Source organism: Vitis riparia, chromosome 7 (assembly GCF_004353265.1).
Source record: "Vitis riparia cultivar Riparia Gloire de Montpellier isolate 1030 chromosome 7, EGFV_Vit.rip_1.0, whole genome shotgun sequence".
NCBI classification, from domain to species: domain Eukaryota; kingdom Viridiplantae; phylum Streptophyta; class Magnoliopsida; order Vitales; family Vitaceae; genus Vitis; species Vitis riparia.
The window spans coordinates 19,965,809-19,979,243 of record NC_048437.1 but is presented as its reverse complement, the minus strand read 5'-3'; positions in this window follow the sequence as shown (position 1 = coordinate 19,979,243).

Below are 13,435 nucleotides of genomic sequence, written 5' to 3'. Positions count from 1 at the left end.
ATATGGGCTAACATTAATTGAATAATTTGCATTTGCAAAAACGGGTAATTGGATAGTCTATTATATAATGAACCCAATTAACTAGTGATCACATTTTGGATTGGGTTTTGCATCTTTTGAGTAGAAGCTCAGTTGAGTGGCAAGTGTGGGCTATGGGTCTTATTGAAGCTTATTATGGGAGGGTCCAATGAGAATCCAATTTGAGTTATGCTAAGTCCCCTTTCTAATCTAGATAAAAAAGGGTTTTTCTGTTTTCCCATAGAGCCACCATAGTTGTTATCAAGATCATAGAGAGGAAGACTTGGTTGCAAAAATCAATCACGGTTTTTTATCATGGCTCAAATAGGTATGTTCTTTATAATGATTTCCTATTGTTAGTATCCTTTAATCATGTATGATTAATCTATGCGATTATGTAAATATTTTACATTGCCATATTGGATAACACATAAGTTGTTGACCTTGCAATCTATTCCATAAATTACAGGTCTAATCTTATTGACTTTTCCAAAACAACACTATTTGTATCTCTAAAAAGTGAGATCTTATTCTTCTTCATTTTTCTCTACAAAAAATTCCTCATTTCCAAGTAGAGATCATGTTTTTCTTCTCAAGATCTCACAACGTTGTTTCAACATCTCATTGAATCCATCTAGGGGTGGTTGAAGGCGGTTATGAGGGTGTTGGGGCTATGGTTGGCCACCTACATAGTAGAATCGCCACTTTATTGGCACATCACAAAGGGCATCACTATTGTCAATCACGACTCCTTCTCTTACCCTCAATGGCTTTGCAATTACTTTTCCCACCATTTTCTCTCCATCCTAGAAGGTACTCCAAACCCAACTTAAGATTCTTATGTTTAGTTTTTTTTTTTTTTTTTTAATTTATTTTTTATTTAAATGTATTGAATTAGTGTTTGGTTGTTGAGAAAGCGAGAAAATATATGAGAAAATTTGGGTTGGCGTGAACACCATTGAATTGGGAAGTTGCTATTGTGATTCTTCAGTTGAATTTGCAATGGAATGTTTTGGAAAACACCATGGAACAAAATCAAATGTATATGACCTCATATAGATTCTAACAATTTTTACATATGGGGGAATCTCATTTTTATATATGTATATAAACTACAACTACATGAATTTATCATGTTATTTAATTAATTATATAGTTTATATAGATAGATCATAGTTTTTATTTCACTTAAGAGCTCGTTTATGGCTAATATATACTTATTAACAAACTAATAGAAGCCTTATATCAAACATCTAACCTTTAATTAATATTTTGGGTGTGTTGTCAATTCTCATATTTCATGAATTGCTATCATTTCTAATGTTTTGCTTGATAGGTAACATTTTCCAATATCGTCTCCTTTACAAATGGCCAATTCAACTTTACACTAGAAATGATGAAGGTTTTCACATTACTATGGATTTTTTTGAATTTATTTCATGATTGATGTATTTCTTCATAATGATAAAAAATAAAATTTGGCTTTGCATTTGAAAACATCGTTAGGCAAATATCTTTTTGCTTATAATATCATTTACCATGGTTGTAATTTCTAATTTTGATATATATTGATCCTATGTTATGATAATGATTTAACCAATGAATTTTTGTTTTATAATCCCTTCATAGATTGATGCTGAAAGACCAATTGAAGAAGTGTTTGAGCAAGTAAAGATTGTGTTCTTCAAAGTTCAGTGGAGGATTTAATGGGAAAATTGATATATCTTGTTAATAGAAACATGGAATGTATTGCTTTTACATATCCAAGACCGTAATTTTCAAATGCTGTACATATTATTATAAAATAGGAAAATAAAAGGAATGTATGCTTTACCATATTGTAGACCCCCCCTAAGGACGGAGCTAGCCTTTTTCCATCATGATTTTTTTGCTGACCACCCAAGAAATGGGGCTGCTTTTGGGCGGCCAGATGGGATGGGTGGCAGAAAGAGGATGGCTTGCTGAGGAAGCTGGGAACAGAGAAAGAAAAGAAAGAAAAGAGGGAGCAGAGGCTTCGGCTAGGAGGAGGAGGAGGAGATTTGGTGGAAGAAAAAACCAGAGAGAAGGAGTTTCCTCGGGTGCGGTAAGTTCCCATTTCTGCATGCCTACTTCACCATTTGATAATATATTTCATTGTTTGCTGTGGACTTCGAGGGCCACAGGTTTGGTTTGGGTTGAACCCGTTTGTATGCACACTATGCTCTGTTCCCATTTTCATTTCTCTTTGGTGTCCATCTCTGTACATGTATGGCCGTTATCATTCTTATGATCCTTGTTTCGGTCTCTATACATGCCTTCATCGTCATGCTCCCTTAGTGCATCTCATTTTCCTTCTCTGAATTTCATGGGTCCTTCGCGTCAAAATACCCCCCCCCCCTCCCCCCCCCCCCCCCGCGCACCATTTCTCTCTCTACACCGCAGCCATGCCCATTCTCCCTCATTACTGCACTAGCCGCCATGGCAGCAACGTCGAAGACGCCGCCGCCACCCGCCCCCGCCACGCGCGCACCTGCACCAGCTGCCATGGCAGCAGCGTCGAAGACGCCGCCGCGGTAGCACCTCCTCACCACATCACCAGGCCGCCGCCACCCTCTCCGGCCACGCGCGCGCCTGCATCGACCACCATGGCAGCAGCGTCTTCTAGACTCCGCCACGGCTCCCCTCTTCATCGCGCTACCGGTGATGGAGGGCTCCCTTCGAGGTTGACGCACAGGTGGAGAGACGAACGGAGAAGAGAATGGCTGCTTGAGGTTTGCCCATGAGGACCTTGGGCTTGGATTGGGGCACTAGGCCCAAGTTTGGGGTGGTCTGGGCTTGGGATAAGGCAAGACCCAATTTTGTGTTGTTTGGTTTTTGGATTTGGGCTTGGGCTTAGGCTTAAGGGCTTGGGTTCACTATTATTATTATTATTATTATTATTAAGTCTTATCCTATTATTATTATTATTATTATTAACCATTATCCTATTATTACTATCACTATTATTATCATTATTATTGCTATTAATTCAACTTTCAAAATTTTGTTATCATTATTATTTCAAAACCTTATTAATTATTATTATTATTATAATTACTACTATTATTATTATTTCAAAATATTATTATATTATTATTATTATTATTATTTCAAAATCTTATTATTATTATTTCTTGTTAATTCAACTTTTAAAATATTATTCTTATTATTGCTATTAATGCAACGTTCAAAACCTTATTATTGTTATTATTGTTCTTATTAATATTATTATTATTATTTTAAAATCTTATTATTATTATTTCTTGTTAATTCAACTTTTAAAATATTGTTATTATTATTATTATAAATTTAACTTTTAAAATATTATTCGTATTATCGCTATTAATTCAAACTTTCAAAACCACTATTATTATTATTAATATTAATTCAACTTTTAAAACCTTATTATTATTATCATTATTTCAAAATCTTATCATTATTATTGTTATTATTATGATTATTAATGTTATTAACTTAACTTTCAAAATCACACTATTATTATTATCATTAACTCAACTTTTAAAAATCTTACTATTATTATTGTTATCAATTTAACTTTTAAAATATTACGATTATTATTATTATTATTTATTCAATTAAAATATTCTTATTATTATTCTTATTATTATTATTAACCCGAACTCTCAAAATCTTATTACTGTTAAAATATTATTATTATTATTATTATTAATCCAACTTTTAAAGTATTATCATTATCATTATTAACGGATTATTATCATTATTATAATTAACGAATATTATTATTATTATTGTTAGCGGATATTATTATTACCATCATTATTATTATTAACGGATATTATTATTATTATTATTATTATCATTATTAACGGATATTATTATTATTATTAATGGATATTATTATTATTAATGGACATTATTATTATTATTATTAACGGATCATTATTATTATCATTATTAACGAATATTATTATTATTATTGTTAGCGGATATTATTATTACCATCATTATTATTATTAACGGATATTATTATTATTATTATTATTATCATTATTAACGGATATTATTATTATTAATGGATATTATTATTATTAATGGACATTATTATTATTATTATTATTAACGGATTATTATTATTATTATTATTATTATTATTATCATTATTAACGGATATTATTATTATTAATGGATATTATTATTATTAATGGACATTATTATTATTATTATTAACGGCCATTATTATTGTTATTATTAGCGAATATTATTATTATTTTAATTCCTATTATTATTATTATCATTATTATTATTATTATTATTATTATTATTATTATTATTATTATTAACGGATATTATTATTATTATTTTAATTCCTAGTACTATTTACTACTATTATTATCGATATTGTTATTATTATAAGCAAAGCCTATTTCCCATCTCCTAAGCCCATGTCCGCCCTAGCCTGGACCCTAAAAACCCCTTTTAGAAAAACCTCCTAGCCCATTTCCAAACCTCAACCCATTTTCAAAGCCCAAGGCCCATTTCCTACCTTTAGCCCATTTTCAAAGCCTATTGTTATTATTATTAATGTTATTATCCTTATTATTATTATTATAAATTAAACTTTATTATTGTTGTATTTATTATTACTAATTCAATTTTTAAAATCTTACTATTATCATTATTTTTAATTCAACTTTCATAATCCCATTGTTATTATTACTATTATTATTATTATTATCATTATTAATTCAACTTTTTAAATCTTATTATTATTATCATTATTAAATCAACTTTTAAAATTTTATTATTATTATTATTATCATCAATTCAGCTTTTAAAATCTTATTATTATTATTGCCATTATTAATTCAATTTTTAAAATCTTATTATTATTATTACCATTATTAATTCAACTTTTAAAATCTTATTATTATTATTACCATTATCAATTCAACTTTTAAAATCTTATTATTATTATTATCATTATCAATTCAACTTTTAAAATCTTATTATATTTATTATTGTTATTATTAAAAATCTATATCCTCACCATTTAATTTCCTAAAGTTCATTTCTTATTATTATTAAAAATCTATATTCTAGCATTTCAATTTCCTGAAGTTCATTTATTATTATTATTATCACAATTAATATTATTGTTATCATTACTATTATTAAGAATCTATATTCTCGCAGTTCAATTTCCCGAAGTTCACTCCTTGTTATTATTATTATTACAAATTCAATTTTCAAAATCCATACCCTTGTAGTTTAATTCCCTAAAGTTCATTTCTTATTTTCTCTGGCAAATTTCATTTTAATTATCGAAGCTCTAATCTTTTAAATTTAATTCCCAAGACTCCAATTTTCCAATAAGCTCCAAGAATCCAATTTTCACTCGAATAGCTTTAATTCCATTTCGATTCCTAAATAATCCTCTGTTCTTCTTGATTTTACATAAGCAATAGTGAATTCTTCTTAATCCTAAAACATGGAATTTATGAGACTAGTCCATGAGTAATAAATTGGGCTTTGGTGGGGGCCCTATGTTCGATCTCTTTCGATTTGTCAACTGTGTGCTTAGTGTATTTTGCTTGAGCTTCGTTTTGCGCTCCGATATGCATGAGCTATATTTTGTATTCATTAATTGTGCGCTAATCCTGTTTCTTGATAACGCATTATGGCTTGTGGCCGAGGTATGCATCCATTCCCATCCTAGTCAATCTCTATTGCGTGTTTTGATTCTCATATTTTGCATGATTTAGGTGGGTATCCATTGACTTTCTCGTTGATTGCCACGTCAGTTTCATTGTATTAGTAGAGACCCGACTTTAGGGACTTAGAGGGGTGCTATGGTTTTCACCGTACCTTCCCGATAAGTAACCTGACCCCTGAACCTGATCCGGTTTTTCACAGACCACCTTTTTCGAAACAAGGAGTCACACTTAGGGTTTTTCTTTCTTATTTTGTTTACCCTTTTAAAAATAAAACAAAAATAAGTGGCGACTCCAAGTCATTTTTAATCAATAAAAATCATTTTTCAAACAAAAATCGAGCTCGCCATCGAGTGGGAAACGCATGAGCCGAAATGCGGGGTCCACACATATGTTATTAACTTGTACTTCTCTTAGATCTAAGTCACACTTTGTAATGGTCTTAGATCATAGTAATGGTGTAATATTGCCACCAATACTTTGTAAATGAAATTTGTTTCTCAAACCAATGTAAAAAATCACGTTTGAATAGGCTTCTTATTATTATTTTTTTTTTTTATGAACTTTTACTTATCAAAGCTAAACAAAGACAATTTTTAGTTTCTAAATCAAATCTAAATGTTTGGTCATTTATGTAAACATTATTTCATAGGTTTGGTGTGAGAAAAAACACAAAAGGTTAGCAAAATGAGTTAAAAATATTTCATAGGTTTGGAAACACGCATTCACTATTTTCTCATTCCAACCCATTGGAAATGTGATTAACACACTTATGGGCACATATTCAGTAGGAGGTATATTGAATTTGTGCCACTGTACAAGGCTACTGCACTAATTGTACAACACCAATGAACTAAGTGTAGAAGGTTGTTTGTTAATGATTTAATCGATTTTGAATGACTCATTTCCTTATATCCCTCACCCAAGGATAAGGAACTCTCATGACACACATTACTTCATCACACAATCATCTTGTGCTCTTAATTTAACTTGCTCATGGCAGTTTGGATATGTACCCCACTAATGATGTTTGGAAAAAAAAAATTGGATTTATGTATTCCAACATTTTCTTAACCAAACCATTAGAACATGGTTAACACACCTATCAGGATATATAACTTAGCATGTGTATGAAATTTGCACCACTGTACAAGACAAATGTGTTAATTTTACAAGGGGTGTACAGGACTACCCTTTATGGAGGATTTCAATTGATTTTGAGCCAATCAATTTTTTTCCTAGTTACCTAAAGACTACATACTCTTATGCTACACATTCAACCATCATATACCCATCTCATACACTTTATTTAACTCTCATATAACAATTGAATACTTACCCCATTCATGATGTTTGGGAAAAAATTTTATTTTTATGTCTTCCACTCTTTTCTAAACCAAACCATTGGAAATATAGTTCAGACATCTTATGTGGACATATAATTTATGCATGTGTATGAAATTTGTGCCACTGTACAAAGTATTTACACTAAGTGTACAAGGTAAATGTACTAACTGTACATATGATATATAAGGCTGGATTTTTTGAAGGATTTGAAGGGATTCTAAAAAACTCTCTTACTCATTTTCTTTGACCAAGAGTGAGGGACATTCCTCACCCACATTGGTTGATCACACACTCATCCCATGTAATTTATTTTACTCATACATATCCATGCAAATACCTACTCCACTAATGATGATTGAGAGATAAAATTTTGATACAATTATCCCCTTCTTCTGAATCAAACAAATTGAAACATGATTAATCCACCTATGAGCACACATTCACCAGATGGTCTATGAAATTTCATCATTATACAAGATATTTACATTAAATATACAAGACAAATGTAGTAGTTGTACAAGGGGTGTATAAAACTGCCTTTTTGAAGGACTTGAAGGAAATATGAAAAACTCCTTTGCTTTTTTCCCTTGGTCAAGCATGGGTGACATTCCTCACACACATTGTTTGATCACACACTCATCTCATCCACTTTATTTAAATCATAAATGGTCATTCGAATACCTACCCCACTCATGATGATTAGGGAACAAAATTTGGATTCTTTTTTTTTTTTTTTTTTTTTGAACCAAACCAATAGAAACATGGTTAACCCACCTATGAACATACATTCACTAGGAGGTGTATAGAGCTATACAAGGTATTTACACTAAGTGTTTCAAAGCAAATGTACTAATTGTATAAGAGGTGTACAAGGTTGCATTTTGTGAAGGATTTCAAGGGATTCTGAAAAACTCACTTACTTAATTCCCTCAATCAAGGATTGGGGATATTTCTTACACACATTACTTGGTCACACACTCATCTCATGTACTTTATTTAACTTGTACATGACCATTCAAATACCTACCCTACTTATGATGATTGAGGAGTAAAATTTGGATTTAATTTTTGCCCTGTTTCTAAACCAAACCAATGAAAACATGGTCAACCCACCTATGGGCACAAATTCACTAGGAGGTATATGGAATTTGTGCCACTGTATAAGGTATTCACACTAAGTGTACAAGACAAATGTACTAACTGTACAAGGCTTCATTTTTTTAAAGGATTTTAAGGAATTCTAGAAAACTTGCTTGCTTATTTCCCTTGGCCAAGGATGGGAGGCATTCCTCACATACTTTGCTTGATCAAACACTCATCCCATACACTTTATTTAACTCATACATGACCATTCAAATACCTACCCCACTTATGATGATTGAATAGCAAAATTTGGATTCAATTTTTCCCCTTCTTTGAACCAAACCAATAGAAACATGATTAACTTACCTATGGGCACACATTCACTAGGAGGTGTATAGAATTTGTGCCGCTATAAAGGTATTTACACTAAGTGTATAAGGCAAATGTACTAATTATACAAAAGGTGTACAAGATTGCATTTTTTGAAGGATTTCAAGGGATTATAAAAAACTCTGTGGACTCACGTTTTCACAATGCGTTCCCACTCGATTGGCGAGACTTGCTTTTGATTAAAGTGAAAAACTGATTTTCATAAAAAGTTAGAGTCGCCACTTACTTTTATTTATTTTAAAAAGGGAAAACAAGTAAAAACAAAACCACTAAAAGGACTCCTGATTTTTTGGAAAAGCTGTCTGCAAAAAACCTGAGTTTCAGTCCGGGGATCAGGTTACCTATTAGGAAGGTACCTCCAAAGAGGTAGCACCCCTCTGAGCCCTAACAAGGTCTCTACTAGCTTAGTTGAGGGAAATATGACAATTAATAAGTTGATTATGAATACCTAGATAAGTTAAGGTGATTTCAAAAACTCTACTAATTCTAACACGCCAAACAAGGATTCAAACCACTATCATAAAGAAAGGATAATATGCATACCTAGATCTATAACTTAAATGCTATCATAAAACACCAAAGTTAGTTCAAGTATTATATTACTCAACATGCATTTTATTAAAGGAAACCAAATGAACATCAAGGCACCCAAAGTCAATATCAAACAAGGGTATAGTTATTAATGACATACATATTCATGGAACTTTAAAATGGGAAGATAGAGGGCGTACTTGTGTAGCAAGCGTCAGTGATTCTATAAAAATGAGGTTAATTCATTAATAATAATGATGAGATTAAAGAATAATAAATAAATAAAAATAACTAAACCTATATATATACACTTAGCATGTCTCAAGTCAAGGAAAGTTTACAAGTATGATAAAAAATGACTAAATTATCAAAAGCCAAAGAAATGTCATTAAAAGGGTAGAATATCGGTTCACAAAATAAACTCCAAATAAATATCAAGAAAGGTTATCTCACCAAAATAAAAATTAGGTAACATCTTTAACATGTCTAGATAAACATCCAATAGGCCAAATTAATCAATTATATTCCAATCAATAACAAATTTATTCACAAAGGGGTTACTTCACGGAAAAAAAATAGCAAATGATTAGAATAGAAGACTGTACTAAATAAATCTAAAACAATTACCTAGAATTTAAGTTTTATCAATAAATAAACATATCTCAGCTTTGGAAGAGCACTCATGTAGTGGGTACAAGAATAAAAAATTATATTTTTTATTTTAGAAATTATTTATTAATATTTATACAACAAAAATTAAATTTAAGAAGTCTAGATTAATATAAAAATGTTCAAAGAAATTAAAAAGATCATTTATTAACTTAATTTTGAAAAAACAAGACTAAGTATAAAAAATAGAGTGAAAACTGAACCTTTTGAAAGATTGATTTATATCTTCCAATTGAAAAAAAAAAAACATATTTGACCCAAGTAAGGTTCTAAAATCAAGTTTAAGGAGTTTAGAATGTCATAGAATAGTTAGGAAAATTTCAAAGGGTCTCTAAGTTATCAGATTCCAATTTACAAATGTAGAAGTACAGTGAACTATCCACAATTTGAATGAAGAAATTTGTTTTAGAAAAACTTTGTATGTAGAGATCTATTAAACCCCATTTTAATTTTTACGAATTTATCCATAAATACTCCATTGATTGGAGCTATGAAATTTAATTCATGTATATTCAAAACCAAAATTCATTTTAAAATTTTTTCAAATATGCATACCAAATAAAATTGGTTGCATGAATTTTTGGAAAATTGAATTTTCATAACCTAATAATGTCTATGATGAATTTGAAAATTTGAAAATTAATTTTTAAAAGCTAAATTGATACGAATTTTGAAATTACTAAAAACACAAATAATCACATAAAATTACACAAGCAAAAGAAGAAAATTCCTAGGAAAACAAAGTGGTGTGTGCAGAAAATGAGTGAAACATGCTGAGTTGTGTGTGATGAGAGTGAAAGTATGGCGAATATGTGTGTGTTCCTAGTCGCAACATGGTGGTGTCCTTCTCTATTCAGCTGTGTATACCTTCTTCATCAGTTTGGCTAGTGTGTGTTCTCCAAAATTCAGCTGGTAGTGTTGCACTTCACAATCTTATGCAAATTCTCAAACTTCAGCAATTTGGTGGTTTCAAAATCTAATGGTATGATCATGTGGGTATTGTCTTTCTCCTCACAGCCATGCACTATCAACTTACCCCTACACCATTAATAATTGTACATAATCAGCTAGCCTCCCCAAAGTTCTGGGGAATTCTTTCTAAAAATTCTTATCATTCTTTTATTCCCACCAAAATTCAAATTTGTCCACCAACAGCCACTTCTCTAATACCTTCTGATCTTCTTCCCTTTAAGCTAAAACCATGCACTAAATCTATGTGACTCTCTAGAACATTCTGCCACTGTTTTTTTTCCCCACAAATCGTGCACCAAATAGTCTCCATTCTAAAAAAATCTGGTGCTCACACCAATCCTCACCGTGCCCATAATCAACTCAGGTGTTCCCATGTTCTGATGCTCTCCACTTTACAAATTCTAATTTTAATATTTCATTTCTCCACCAAGCTGAATCCGGTATCATCCCAACTAGAAAATTATCTCACCAAATACCCACACCTTTTAATCTAGTCATCTACTTCATATCTTTCCTTCAAACCAATGCACTCAATTTTAACCATTAAAAAAACGAATTCACACATTCATTCTTCCACAAAAAAAATAAAAATAAAAAATAAAAAATCACATGCCCCCTCCTTTCCAATCCATCATTCTGGTATTATTTTTCATACCTATATGCGTGCATGTGTGGTTGTTTGGTTATAGCCCATGAAGAAAAAAAAAAAAAAAAGATAAAATAAAAACCTGTGCGTGGAGTACTTTGGTGCGCACAACTTATTTAAAAAATTTTGGGGGTCTCTAAAAAAAGTGGACTCTGTGTGTGTTGAAACAATTTTTGATGGATGCAGTTGTGTTCCAAATAACCTTCCATACCACTAACAATTCTCTCTACCATGCATCAATATTGTTAAATGAGAGCAAGTGGAAGGACAGTTGTGACTGTGACCAAATCAAGTTGAATCCCTGCACCCAACAGCCTGGGAGTTCTTCTTGGCTCCTCAAAAGATCCCCGCAGATTTTCCTTTTCTCTTTCAAACAACCCTCTCTTCTTCTTTCTTCTCTTCTCAAAAGTGGTGCAGTTACACCCTTCTCCAAACCGAAATCTGGTTGCGTCCTCCTCAAACCAAAGTTATGATGGTGTCTTTTACCAAACCAAAATCACGTGATCTCTTCAACCTCCCTTCAGAAATTCTGGTACTAATCTCCACCCAGAAAATTCTAGTGTCACATCTTCCATCTTCCCAAGAAAATCTGGTTCTCCAATCTAATGCACGCAGTTATTCCCCCTACAAATCTGATGGCATTCTTTCACCTCTCATGGTGCTTGTTGATGCTTAGAAAATCCTCCAGATCGTTGCTCTCTTCATCGTCTAATCTCCTCCTCTCCCATGCAGCAACCCCTATTTTTGGTGGTGGTGTCTTTTACCAAATCAAAATCATGTGATCTCTTCAACCTCCCTTCAGAAAATCTGGTTCTCCAATATGATGCGCGCAATTATTCCCCCTACAAATCTGATGACATTCTTTCACCTCTCATGGTGCTTGTTGATGCTTCGAAAATCCTTCAGATCGTTGCCCTCTTCATCGTCTATTATCCTCCTCTCCCATGCAGCAACCCCTGTTTTTAATGGCGTCCCATCCCCACAACAAAATCTGCTCTCCCCTCAAAAGTTCCCAGAACGTCTCCTCTTATTTCTCTCTTTTCCCTGCTCTGCTCTCCCCAAAAACCTTTTGAATCTCCTCCATAATCCACCAGCCTCTCCTTCCCGATGATCCTGCTCCACTTCCTCACCAAAACTCTTTTTCAAAACGCCCTATCCCTTCCATTTTCAAAACATTTCCCTATGTGGCAGTTTGCACCTCTATCGTCGGTTCTTCAATTCTTCTCTTAATGCCTGTGTCAACCATTTCATTTTTATCATTTTAATTCAGCCAAAAAAAAAAATTACTATTTTATATATTATAATACATACCATTATATATATTATATTGACATTTAAAAAAAAAATGATAATAATAATAATAACTTACCAAAAATTTATTCATTTAAAAATTATATTGGAACATTTCAAAATTTTAATTTACCAAAATAATAATAATAAATAAATAAATAAAATAAAATAAAATAAAAAATTACCTTACCAAAATTCAAGTTAAAATGAATATGTATCTAAATTAACTAACTTGAAATGCACCTACAATGCAACCAAGTGGACTAAGTTAAAGTGTAACTAAGTGGATTGGAATGATCTGAAGTGTGACTAAGTGAGTTTGCGTAAAAGATGCCTAGGTGTGCCTAAGTGTGTCCAAATAGGTCAGGTGTGTCTGAATGAGTTAGGGTGCGTCTATGTGACCTAAACTAGGCATGAAGAGTAGCCGAGTTCATAGTGACGGTCCTGATGAGCCCCTTTACAAAAGGGTCCTCGAAGATGGCTTAGAAAAAGAAGTTGTATGAGTGTCAATGGGTTACCAAGGAACGATCACAAGGTAAAAAGGAAACACAAGGTAGAAACTAGCATTACATGTGCTAAGAGGACAAAATGGAGGGTTTACAAACTCGTTGGCTTATTTCCTTTGGTTAAGGATGGGGGATATTCCTCACACACATTGCTTGATCATACACTCATCCCCTGCACTTTATTTAACTCGTACATGGTCATTTGAATGCCTACACTACTAATGATGATGAAAGAACAAAATTTGAATTCAATTTTTTCCTTTCTTTTTTTT